Below are 13,019 nucleotides of genomic sequence, written 5' to 3'. Positions count from 1 at the left end.
ATAATACCATGGATGTTTACTTATTTGATTTGATTAGCGTTTGCTAACTTGTATTTTATCTGCACTTTGCCTTTGCTGTTGTATTAGTGTTAGATTTGTAGGCTAAATCTGTCAGCTTCATTATTTTCATTATTTGTTTTCTCAAGAAACAAAACGGTGATAAAACAATTCAAAAAGTTTTAGAACTAATAATAATTTTGTTATGAAATGCACTTGAAAAATTATCCCCTTTTGATTTGGCTTTGATATATGGGTGAGGTACGGTGATACTTGCAGCTACTTCAATCAATCATTCAATGTTTATTTATATAGCCCAATATTACAAATGTTACATTTGTCTCAGTGGACTTCACAGTTTGTACAGAATATCAGTATGACAATATGACACCCTCTGTCATTAGACCCTCACATCGTACAAAAAACTTCCAGTTTAAAGGGGAAAATGGGAGAAACCTCAGGGAGAGCAACAGAGGAGGGATCCCTCTCCCAGGACGGACAAACGTGCAATAGATGCCGTGTGTAAATCAAAGAGATAATACATTTTACAGCATAGGTAGACCAAATGTTTGGAAATGCATGTGTCTATAATAAGAAGGTGAATCCACGAGGATGTCAACAATCCTGTGGGCACCATCAGGGGAGTAGTATGATGAGAGTCAGGCAGGACCGCAGTGATAGGTTCAGCCCTATGGTTCAGCCACAACTCGAAGTCCAGGACTCAAATCCAGAACTCAGGATAGATGATCCAGGACATAGGATCCAGTACTCAAGATCCAGGATTGAATTGATGAACTTGATGAAAATGACATTGTTGTGATGGTGCAAGTGTTTTCAAAAATTCAAATTTATTATCTCTTTTAAATGTTCTCAAGTGTTTAAAAACAATAATCAGATGCACATTTGTTGACACAGATTGTAACTAGCCCCTTCTCAAACTGATGTCAGTGCAATGAGTATGTCTATGTAAAATAAGTTCTGAAGCGTAGATGTTTTTTGTTGTTGTAATAAATTCCATCTTTATTTTACTATCTACCCGCCGAATCTCATCGAAGAAACAGCGGACACACAAATAGAAGGATGTTGGATTATAAAGACTTTAATAGGTATTGATGAACTTGTCTAACTCAGACAGCTGCAGTCTCACATTACCTTGAGATTAACTTTAGAAGTAATTTTGTAAACACAAAACAAGGACTGTGCCCTTGTCCCTCTTTCATATAAATCACTGTCAGGATGTCTTACACAGCCCATCTTTTATTTCCAGTTTCCTTCCTACAGACAGAAACAGAGAAACAATATTTACCATTGCCTAGTTTCACTTAGGGAACTCGAAGCAAGTGTTATGTTATATATCTCACAGGCTCCGCCCTCTACTGGACTTTATGGGTACTACCTTATCATGCAAGCATTCACTGAAATTTCTATAGACGTAGCAGTGGCGTTTTCTCCTGGAGGCCAAGGGAAGCCAGGCTTCCCCTGTTTTTTTGGATTGTAGTTATAATTTTAATAAATAAATAAAAACACTTCGTTTAGTTTCGGAAATTCTTTGTTGTGTGTTGCTGCCGGCCCGTCTCTCCCCCATTCTCATTGAGTATTTTACAAAGAGTGAAACAGCGCCCCTCTAGATGTTATGGTGAAACAGTAGATTGCACTCTCTGTTACGAGAGGAGGCCAGCCGAAATTTGCTTCCCTTGGTGAAAAGAAATGGAGGGATTGACCAATCAGATGAGGCTCACGTCATGCCCCTGCCAACCTGTGATTGGTCAGGGCCATGCCAAGGGAAGCCAGAGGCGGCTGGCTTCCCTTGCCTCACAATCCAATCAAATCGCATCAATTTAGTGGTGCAGTGACGCGACCCAAAAAGCGGAAATAAGCTGCGACAAATAGGGACAAAAAAGAAATGGGATTTCTCCATAGGATTTTGGAAAATAGCTCGAAAAAAGGTCAGTGGAAAACGAACCTGTTAGGTAAATGCACGTTTTGTTCAGTCGGATAATATCCACATGTCTACCCTACTTTTATAATTTTCGAATCATAAATCTAATAGATAGAAGATAGATAGCGTCACTGCACCACTCTCACCGCCGTTAGAAAGTAGCAAGCAACTGAAGCAAGTGCAATTATGGGAGGGTGGAGATTTGGAGTATTTAATCAAAAATAATTGTACTAAACTTCCGCTACAGCAGCAACAACAAATACAATCTGATGACAGGCCAATGCCCAAACTGGAGCTGTGTACAGCAAGGAACAAAGGAGCGAACCGGACGTAAAACGTTAAAGGTCTCCTGATTTAGTTTGTGAATGAATGCTTATTAGAGTTTTGGCTGGAGTGCGTGTGGACCTGTCGGTCAGATAACAGGCGTGTGTAAGTCCTGCATCTGTATGATACAAATGTGTGTAAAATGTTACCGGGCGCTGTAATCACTCATCTGGTTACGTTATTACATTGACCACCACCCCCCCCCCCCCCCCCAAAAGAAAGGACGTATTATTGGCTTCCCCTAATTTTTTCCCCACGCCACGCTACTGAGACGTAGCTGGCCCCGGGGCGGGCCTACCTGAATGCGTGCGCATCTCACTTCCGTATAAAAGGAGGCCTCACCTCCTGACCACCATCCTACACCACTCTTCAGCGAGCGGAGGTGATAGCCTAGCACTGAGTCCGAGACGTATTTTTTGAGAGAAAGGAAGAAAGAGAAAGAAAGATAGCGGGCGCCGATCCCCACCACCTCTGCTTTGAGTGTTTGGGGGACCAGGATATGGCCGAGGCGGTGCCATTTCACGTTCGCCATCCCTTCCGAGTCTGGCGTCCATGGAAGTCCACCGCCCAGGGCTGTACTCTCCCTGGATGATGATCATGGCGGCGGGTGTGTGGGCTACTCGCTAATTGCTAGAGATGCCCCCGCCTCACCAGGTCAGAGCGATTATTGGGCCGCAAGGCCGAATAAGTAGCTTGGTCCACGAGCCTTGCCCCAGGCCCGGTTCCCCCGGGGACCGGCCGCCGCTGCCTGCCTTTTGGTGTCCCTGGGATATCACGTCGCTGGGCATTTTTCCAAAGAGGACCGTGTTGATCTCCAGGGAGCCCCCGTCTTCAGCCCACCCCGTGGAACCGGCGTGCCGGCACACACGGGGACGGGCTGCCCGTCTTCACGGATCTGACTGGCTTGGCGGGGGGAGAACATCTCTCCGCCCGGGACGAGAGGGCGAATCCCGCCTCCTCCCTGTATAATGCACATATCACCACGTTTTTATAATAAGAATGAGGTTGATCTGTATCCAAATCTGAGTGTCTTTTGTTTCCACAAATGCTACACTTACACACAATGTTAACCATACAAATTCCCCATCGCTGCCCCAGCTGTAGCTCCTGTAAAGGAGGTGGCTAGTGGGCATGCGCAGATGAGAGGGATGAACCGCAGGGAGTGCTATCTAAAGGAGAGCGCTATGCGGGTGCAGGGACATTGTGGCCGGCGTATTGCTGTCAGAGAACACTCTACGCCTAGAGCAAAGACTCCAATTAATGCAGTTTTCCATACTGGTAAAGGCTGCATTATGGCGGAGCCCGCACTAACACAAGAGCGCGTGGCGGTGCGTTCAGGGACCACAGTAGAACACACTACGCCGATAAAGACTCCGATTAAATGCTGTTTACCGTAGTGGTAAAAACAGCATTAAGGTGGAGCACGAGCTCACACAAGAGCGCACGGCAGTGCGTTCAGGGACCTCAGTAAATAATCGGCCCTTTCTGTGTCGACCCTCCATGGGCAAATCTTCCCTTCACGGGGAGTTTTGCGGCGGAACGGGTCACCAGAGAGTATCACAGCTTCATAGCTGCGGCCCAACAGCTGAGGGCTTTCCATTAACACAATGTTATGGGGAATGGAAACTCAGCTGTGTGCTAACAAATTTGATGGACAGGACGCTGAAACGGGGCTATTCACTCCAATTTTGCAGCGTCCCACCTCCTTTTATGGGCATGCGAGAGGAAATCTGTCCCAGGAGGAGATTGGTTTCCTCTCAGCAGAGATTCAGGCTCTGGTGCAGAAACAGGCTGTGTCTGTTGTGCACCCTCAGCTCAGAGAAAATTGTCTTTATTTCATGTACTTCCTGGTTCTCAGGAAGACAGGGGAATTCAGATCTATTCTAGATCTCAGCAGCCCGAATCGCTACATTGCCTGCAGAAAATTCTGCATGTTAACTATAAAAAAGTTAATGGGGCTAGTGCAAACCGGGCGATTGGTTGACCACCATCGACCTGAAAGACGCATACTTTCATGTGGAAATTGCTCCGGAGCACAGAAAGTGTCTGCGTTTTGCCTTCCAGGGAATAGCCTACGAGTACAACAGATTACCGTTCGGCTACTCCCTATCCCCATGCACATTCTGAATGTGTGGCCACTGCGCTTCAACCGCTGCGCGCCCACGGCATGAGAGTTTTTCTTTTACCTAGACGACCTCATAGTCATGGCCGGGTCCAGGGAACAGGCAATGCTTTGCACAGCACAATTGATCACACACCTAACCAAATTAGGCTTTGCGATCAATTGAAAAAAGAGCACCCCCATACCTCACCAACAGGCGTTGTAGTTGAGAGTGGTGTTCGATGCAGGCGCGCTACGCGCCACCCTGTCAGGGAGCAGCAGTGCGTCCCTTCTCCGGGCGGTTCACAGGCTGTGACAGGGGGCGACAGTGACAGCTTTAACTATCATGCAGACTTTGAGTTTCATGATGGCTGCTCACATTGTGGTCTCGCAGGGGTTACTGCATATGCGCCGCCTGCAGAGGTGGTTCTCCAGCCTGCGTTTGGATCCCAAGAGGCACAAACGGTGGCTGGTGACCATCCTCCCCTCGGTGGAGGGCAACCTCCGGTTCTGGGGGTCTCCTGGGCGCCTCCGGAGGGGGTCTCCACTGGGACGGGTAACCTCCTACATCACAGTGTTCACGGGAACAGGATGGGGAGGGACCTGCCTGAAGAGGGCTATAGGTGGGCGCTGGTCTCTAACAGAAACACGACACAGCAACCTCCTAGAGCTACGGGCGGTAGTGTTACGGTACGTCTACACTACAGGCATCAAAAAATGCTTTCAACGCTTCACCCATTCACTTGAATGGGGTGACGTAGAAGATTTTTAATCTTCGCCGAACTGCATTGTGGGGAGCATGGTTTGGCTTTGCAAGCATCACGAGCATCTATCGGCATCGATGCTTGGCATCAGCCAATCAAATCCCGTTTATGCAAATCCCGTCAGTGCAAGCGCAGCCAATCAAACCGCGTGCAAGCTGGGAGAGCCAGACCGCAGTTCATTTCCTCATATTCCAAACGAGATATTACGGTAGCAAATCACCCGGTTCTCTACGACCAGAACTATTTACCGGGATACAAACCGGAGGAACCAGACATGGAGGGAGGTGGCAGAGACAGCGGGTGAAACTGGTAGGTTTTTCGCCTGTTTGGAGAGTTTATATCCAGTTTACTTCGTTTTAACATTGCTATTGCTTTGTATGTCGGGGGCCTCGGGAGATTCATGTGATTGGTTGTTGGTCGCGTTGCTCGCAAAAAATCGCCAAGCTTCAGACACGCCCAGCTTCAAGATTTTTTGATGCCTGTAGTGTAGACGGGCCGTTAGTCCTCCAGCATTTCATGCCCCTAATTCAAGGGAGACATGTATTGGTCCGGAGCAACAACAGCACCACAGTGGCTTATATCAACAGGCAAGGCAGAGTCCGCTCCGCCACCTTGTTGGCCACAGCGGAGAGGCTGTGGTTATGGGCTTCAGAGGTGGTGTTATCTCTGAGAGACCTCCATATCCCGGGACTGGATAACAGGGGGGCCGACCTCATGTTGAGAGGCGGCTCCCTGCCAGGCGAATGGACGCTTCACCCAGAGGTGGTGAAGCAGATCTGGGCCCAGTTCGGGAGAGCGGAAGTGGATCTGTTCGCCAGCCGGCGCAACAGCCACTGTGCCCTGTGGTTCTCCATGGCCCTGAGCGACGACCCGCCTTTAGGGGTGGACGCGTTTGCCAAGGAAGCTGCTATACGACCTTTCCACCGCTGCGTCTCACTCTCCCTCTCCTGGGGAGAGTGAGGCGAGAACGTCTGGCAGTCATTCTGGTAGCGCCGGATCGCGTCGGGCCTCCGTGGTACTCAGAGATGACACAGATAAAGGTGGGCCAGCCCTGGGCGATTCCCCAGTTCTGTGGGACGATGTCTCAAGAGGCAGGTGCAATCGGGGCGTTACCCACTCTGGGCCGTCCTCTTCAGGCTTGGCTCCTGAGAGGGACAGGCTGAGACAGGGTGGATTGTCTGACAGCGTTATTCAGTCTATCCAGGCAGTTAGAGCAGGATCCACCACAGCCTGTTACAGGCCGAAGTGGCTGGGATTCCAGCGATGGTGTGAGGAGCGGAAAATAGAGCCCCTATCTTGTGAGTTGGGCTCTATTTTGTCCTTTTCAAAGTTATTGGTGGACAAAGGACTTGCTCATTCTACTGTAAAGTGTATGCAGCAGCCAGCTCGTCCTGTCATGAGGGATTCAACGGCAGGTCAGCCTTTTCTCCTCCACTGATGTTGCGGTTTTTACAGGGGGTCAGGAGGCTGTGCCCAGTAGTGCGCGCCTCCATCCCGCAGTGGGACCTGCCGCTGGTGCTCGAGGCTCTGGTCACAGAGCCATTTGAGCCTCTAGAGCTCTCCTCCCTGAAAGCACTGTCGTGGAAGACAGCGTTGCTACTTGCCTTAACGTCAGCCAAAAGAGTGTCCGAGTTAACCGCTCTGTCGGTGCACCCAAGCTGTTTACTGATTCGGAGTGACCGGGGCCAGGCCACACTCAGACCGAACCCCTCCTTTGTGCCCAAGAGCCTAAGGAGTGCGTTCAGGTCGAGGGCTATTCAGTTGGGGGGATTTAGTCTTCCACCCATGGTGGGGCCAGGGAAGCTAAATTACACCTCCTCTGCCCGGTGCGCGCGTTAGCATGTTATGTAGAGCGCACAGCTACCCTGAGACGCACTGAACAGCTGTTTGTGTGCTTCGGGGGCGGGGTGACTGGAAAAGCTCTGTCCAAGAAATGCCTGGCAGGCTGGCTTTGCGGAGGCATTGCACACGCCTACGAGCAGGCAGGGAGAGCCTGTCCCAGGGGGGTCCGTGCGCACTCCATACGAGCTATGGCTGCATCGACAGCTTTATTCAACGGTGTGAGTGTGGAGGACATATGCACGGCGGCGTCTTGGTCAACGCCAGGTCCCCTCATAACGTTTTATCTCTTGGATATGTCTGGCTCTTTCTCAGCGTCTGTGCTTGCTGGGGCAACACAGGACTGGTGAGGAGGGAGGGTCTGTGGCTCAGTTGGCATCTGATCCCCTCCCCGGGCGTAAATGCGCTTACGTTTCTCCGGACTCCTGGAGGGTCGCGGGGTGACGTAATGCGCTTTGGGCCCTTACAGGGCTAAAGGGCTCCCCTCGCCTGCCTGGGGGCAGGAGGGGGAGAGCCCTCCATACTATAGTCCGTACACACTCTGCACGGGGTCAGTGTCTGAGTGTGGGGACATAGGGGGCACTTGCGCTCTCCCCGTGCTCTTTAGGGACCTCAGGAGAGAGGGTGCATATTAAACCCATACAGCTGCGGACTTTCCCTGTCTACCTATAAGCGGACGCAGGGGAGCCCTCAGCACTGTTTTCGAGCAAACTTTTATGCGAGGCAAGCGCGTCAGGGTGTGCTCTATCAGCCGCAGCCCAGACTTCTCCACGGTTACAACCGAGGGAGAGGTGAGTGAGGTGCAGCGGCCGCTAAAGCCGGTCAGGGACAGTGAGGTGGAACGGTGTGCTGGACGACAGTGCGTGCATACATCGGGGCTCCGCCCACTGTACCCATAGAGTCCAGTAGAGGGCGGCGCCTGTGAGAGATATAACGCCGGGTTACGTATTGTAACCCTTGTTATATTAGCACAGGCGGAGCCCTCTACCTTGGGGCACTGTCTGTCCTATACCGCTCGCTGAAGAGTGGTGGAGGATGGTGGTCAGGAGGTGAGGCCTCCTTTTATACGGAAGTGAGATGCGCACGCATTCAGGTAGGCCCGCCCCGGGGCCGGCTACGTCTATAGAAATCTCAGTAGGTGAATGCTTGCATGATAAGGTAGTACCCATAGAGTCCAGTAGAGGGCTCCGCCTGTGCTAATATAACAAGGGTTACAATACGTAACCCGGCGTTTCTTATCAACCACAAGATGGGAATGAGAAACAAGAAATAGACAAATGCAGTCAGACTCTGACCAGTGTAGACAGTTAAGAAATGACACAAGTTGCAATATCACAATTGTTAACATTATTATTGTTTTTTTTAATTAACATTGAATATTCGTTTTGCATATACAAATAAGCCTCAACACTGGACATATCCACCAATTCACTTGTATAAAGCAGTTTATCCTGTGGGGGGTTGTGGTGGACTGGAGTTTATCACAGTATGCACTGGGCTGTTTTCTGTTATGAGAAAGTCTTTGGAATGAAGGGAATGTTAATGAATCACATTGACGTGCGTCACACTGATATTACTGTGATGGTGTGATGGCTCCACTTCGGTGGCACAACAGTTTAACATGCACTGTTAAGGCACTTCATCTCCCAGTTTCCCCAAGTCACTTCCTTCACCTTTATTCATAAGTGACTTCTAGGTCAGTGTTTATGACTTTGGAAACTCATCCCAATTCATATGAAATTATGCATAACACACAAAATGTAAAAATGATAGAGGAAATAATTATCAGATGTTCCAAATGTAGATCAGATTACTTTTTGCCACATCCAGGAACATGTTCTACTTATTTAGTTAAGAATGCATTACAATAAGTTATGATGTAGACTTACTTATTGTTCTTCTTGATTACTAAGACACACATAATGAAACTGGGGTCCGCTTAGTATTTATCACCTCTTGCAAATGTGTTAAAACATTTCCATTGGTTTAACACATTTCCAGCATCTTTTTCACAACAGTTAAAGATCTCATAGGGGTACCGAACACTTAATTAATCTTTATTAATCTATCTAAAGGAAAACATCTATTCACAGCTTACAAAAACAACCAGCACTATGAGAGTTTTTATTGCACCAAGTGAAAGTCCAATGCACATCTCTTCAATTGGAATTTGATTTTAATCAACAATTGAAATATGCCACCTCAGTGTTGTGGGAGTTTTGATAGTACTGCTGATACAGTTTTCTATAAAACTATGCAATTCCCCCTAGTTTACTGGTTTTATCCCTAGTTAAAACAAATGTGTGAAACATAATCGCGTTATTTGTCCTATGCTTTAATAAAGTTAAGTACACATTTGAGATAGTATTATGTTTAGCTAAGTTCATCATGAAGCAACTGGCATTAAAAAATGTACAATATCAGTGTGGTGAATGTACTGCTGTAGTTGTTCCTGTACGGCTTTAGTGTAAAGTGAACTGCATTGTTGGATTGACAAGAAATACTTTAAAGCTGTCAAGCAGTACAATAAGGCCAACACGGTTATTTTGTACCTTGCCAACACACCCTCGTGTAACAAATTGATTTATGTCTGAAAAACTCTCTCCTGAAAACGCCTGGAAGTACAGTAAGTATGTAAGTGGCTAAAATATCCTTTGTAAACCAAAATAACTATACAAGAACACAGCATTCAGAGTAAAGTAAAAGGAACGTTGGTAACAGATGGTTATAAGTTTAAGTTGAAGCAGAGTCATTAAAGCCTTTTTGTAGAAGTTTCACATTCAGTTTTAATGAGAGTTAGGTCAGTCTAATGAGTCGTTGTGTCTCTCCATGCGTCACTCTTGTGTGAATTTATGAACCAGCTGTCAGTTCTCATGTCTTGATCTCTGTCGCCGACCCTGATTACACATCTACGCAGGAATGTCCACTGATAGCTTATCAGCCATTGTCAATATCTCGCATGACTACTGTCTGTTTGCTCAGATCAGAGGTACTGACCCCAAACAAGTTCCCCTCCGTCCACTAAGCGTATACATCGATAATGATGAGCCTACTGAATGAGGTGAGCTCTGCCCCAACACTGACACAATAGATTAGATTTCTGTATGTGATGAATTCAAAGAGCGAGTATGTCTGAGGCACGGCACATCCCATTTGTCATGCATACAAACATGGTCTTCCCAGTCTTCCCTTCACATTGTGTGATAGGAGTACAAAGGATTATGTGCTGACGTCTGAAATAAATACACCACTGAGTCAGCCCTGCACAGATGAAAGAGAAATGACGTAAAGGTGTTAGGTATCAGTGCGGTAAACAGCAGGGAGTTTGATGGGTTATAGATGTTCGACTTACAAGAAAATAAGTGAAGTCATCAGAAAAAGTTCACACACAGGCCGCTTCTCAATCGCGAGGAAACTGGCTTCCAAGCCAATATTTCAAGGATACTACGTCATCGAGTGCCGCCGAAGGACTGTTCCAATCTCCAGCATACTTGGAATACCACCGAGGCCGCGTCCTTGGTTTGGGGGTAATTTCGAGGCTGCACATGGGTAGACTTTGCGTCCTTAAAATCCCCACAATGCTTTGCGCACGGACCAATTTCCCCAAATCTGTGGCGGAAAATGTAAGGCGGGGCCTCTCATATGACGCACACCTGCACACTCGCTAGCCTGTTCTACTCTTCGTTTTCCGAATGCCAGGAAGGATTCTTGCCTAGCTTCTGGAGGAAGTGACCCGGAAGACATGTGCTCATGTGCTACCAAGCAAGCGTCCTCGCGATTGAGGAATGGCCTTCGTTTCCGAATGCCAGGAAGGATTCTTGGCTAGCTTCTGAAGGAAGTGATTCGGCAGACATGTGCTAACAAGCAAGCACCCTCGTGATTGAGAAACGGCCACAGGCCTATTTCTCAAAGTAATGTCATGTTCCTTAAACATCTTTGCCCAGGATCTTATGTCTAATGTGTCATCAGGTTGTCATTTTACTGACCAAGTTTGACTCTAAACCTTCAAATGTTGAAATTGGGTTAATGATTTTATTTTCTAAATTCAATATCTTATCTTTTGAATAATTGGAGTCCAAGTTCCTGCAGCAGGCTTGGAGAGAGTCATGAAGGCCCTGTGACTCCGGGCAGCTGGGCTTAAGAAGCACCTCGGCTCCGGCCAGGTGTCCCCGGTCATGCTGATTTGCCTCTTCCGCTCCACCCCCATCGTAGGACCTGCAACACACCTGCACACTCACAGGCCCCAGGCTCTGGGGCCATCACACGGGATTACATCCATGCGATCTCAGAAAACGATTTAAAAACAATTAAAAGCATTTGATCGTTCCACCCTGGAGCCCTTCCCTACACCTGGAAATAATTGCTGATCATTGTTAGGGCTGCTAACAAAACATGTTTGTGTGACATGTCATCCATCTACGTCTGGAAAGAGGGCTGAAAGGACTGTTGATATAAAGAGGGGGGGCAAGATAATTAAAGACATAATCTTTCCGCATTCATAGTGTTTCTGTCATTTGTACACACATAAAATGATGGGAGAAGTTGTGTGAAGAAGAGCCTGTAGGATCAATTGAACTATCAAATGAATGGTAACTTTCAGATGCTAACAATGGAGCAATGCCTCATGGCTTCTTTTTGCTAACAGGGTTAAAACCTTTACAAATAGTGAAAGATTAGATACTAGATATTAAAAGCAAAACATTATGATAATAAGAAACATCTGTATGTTGATGATATCTTATTTGTATATCTCAGATGTGTAGAATTCAGTATTTGAATTGAAAAGAAGAATAGAAAAATTGAAAAGTTTTCCTTTCTCTTAGACACATACCAAGTAAAAGAGAGAACTATCACCAAACTGAAGATTTCTCCCAAAAGAATGTGTGTATTCACCATCAAACATCTCTCCTCTTATGGTTTTGTTTTATGGATATGTGCAAATAACATGGAGTTAAAATAAAATAAACAAATTAAAATGTGTTGTGTCTGCAAATATCCATTACAACTTGTTGAGTGTATCAGCCACCATTTAAACTGTCCTCAGATTAAAACATGTTGAGTTTTAACTAGATTATAAATGTTGGATTATTCAGTGCGTGCATTTGTGTGTGTTTATACCTCTGACCTACACTGTAGAAGACCCCTGTGTTGTTCATTTCCTCACCAAGCAAGTAGCTTACAACATTCAGAAAGCATGCAGAATCACAGGATAAAGTTCAGACTGTGCTGCAATAAGCCATCGCATTTCCCAAGTATTTCCCTCTTCCTGCCTTTCTTTATCTAGGTCAAAGGTACAAATCCTTCCCCCAAGACTGCAGCTTCCTCCTGCTGTTAATCTTTTCCCAGCCTCTGACCAACCAGTATCGTAGGAGTCAGCATTACAAACCATGGGAGCTTAAGTTTAACAATATTTGAACAGCAACTTATCCACACATTGGTAATGTCAGCAGCCTCTATCAGTGTTAGTTATTCTTATGCAGGTTTAGTGGGATATTTACTTGTGGGGTGAGCGCTATACAAAATAAGAGTCTAATTGAATTGTACATCACTAAGTAAGTAATCATGCCTCATTTAAACTGGTCAATAATAGTATTCTTAGTATTCAGATTAAAACTAATAGTAAATGTTATAGCAGTCTTTTGAGATGAGTAGAACTCAGGGTGAGGGTGTTGCACTTTTCATTGTTCATGTGATGTTTTGGTGTTGTTGTTTTTGTTTTCTTTCCCTTAAAGGTGGGGTATGTAATTTATTTCAGACACACTTTTTGTTATATTCCATGGAATGCTCTTAACATCCCGGTAGCAATGAATATATTAAATGCTTTGACAATAAATACATACAAAAATGTAACCTGTGGAAGCCGTAGTGCTGTAAAAAGCACGACCAATCATTTTAGCCGGCCGGGCTAAAATAACTAGATGGCCTACCTGCCTGTCAGCCTTCCATCTGTGCACAAACTTATCTCGTGCCCTCATTGGTTATGTGCGCGTTCGTGTGTGTTGGAGAAGGGGCTCTGTAAGGAAGTGGCCGATTTTTTTCCGGTTGTGTATTTTCA

Source organism: Notothenia rossii (genome assembly GCF_949606895.1).
Source record: "Notothenia rossii genome assembly, chromosome: 2".
NCBI classification, from domain to species: domain Eukaryota; kingdom Metazoa; phylum Chordata; class Actinopteri; order Perciformes; family Nototheniidae; genus Notothenia; species Notothenia rossii.
Note: the sequence above shows the minus strand (reverse complement) of the source record.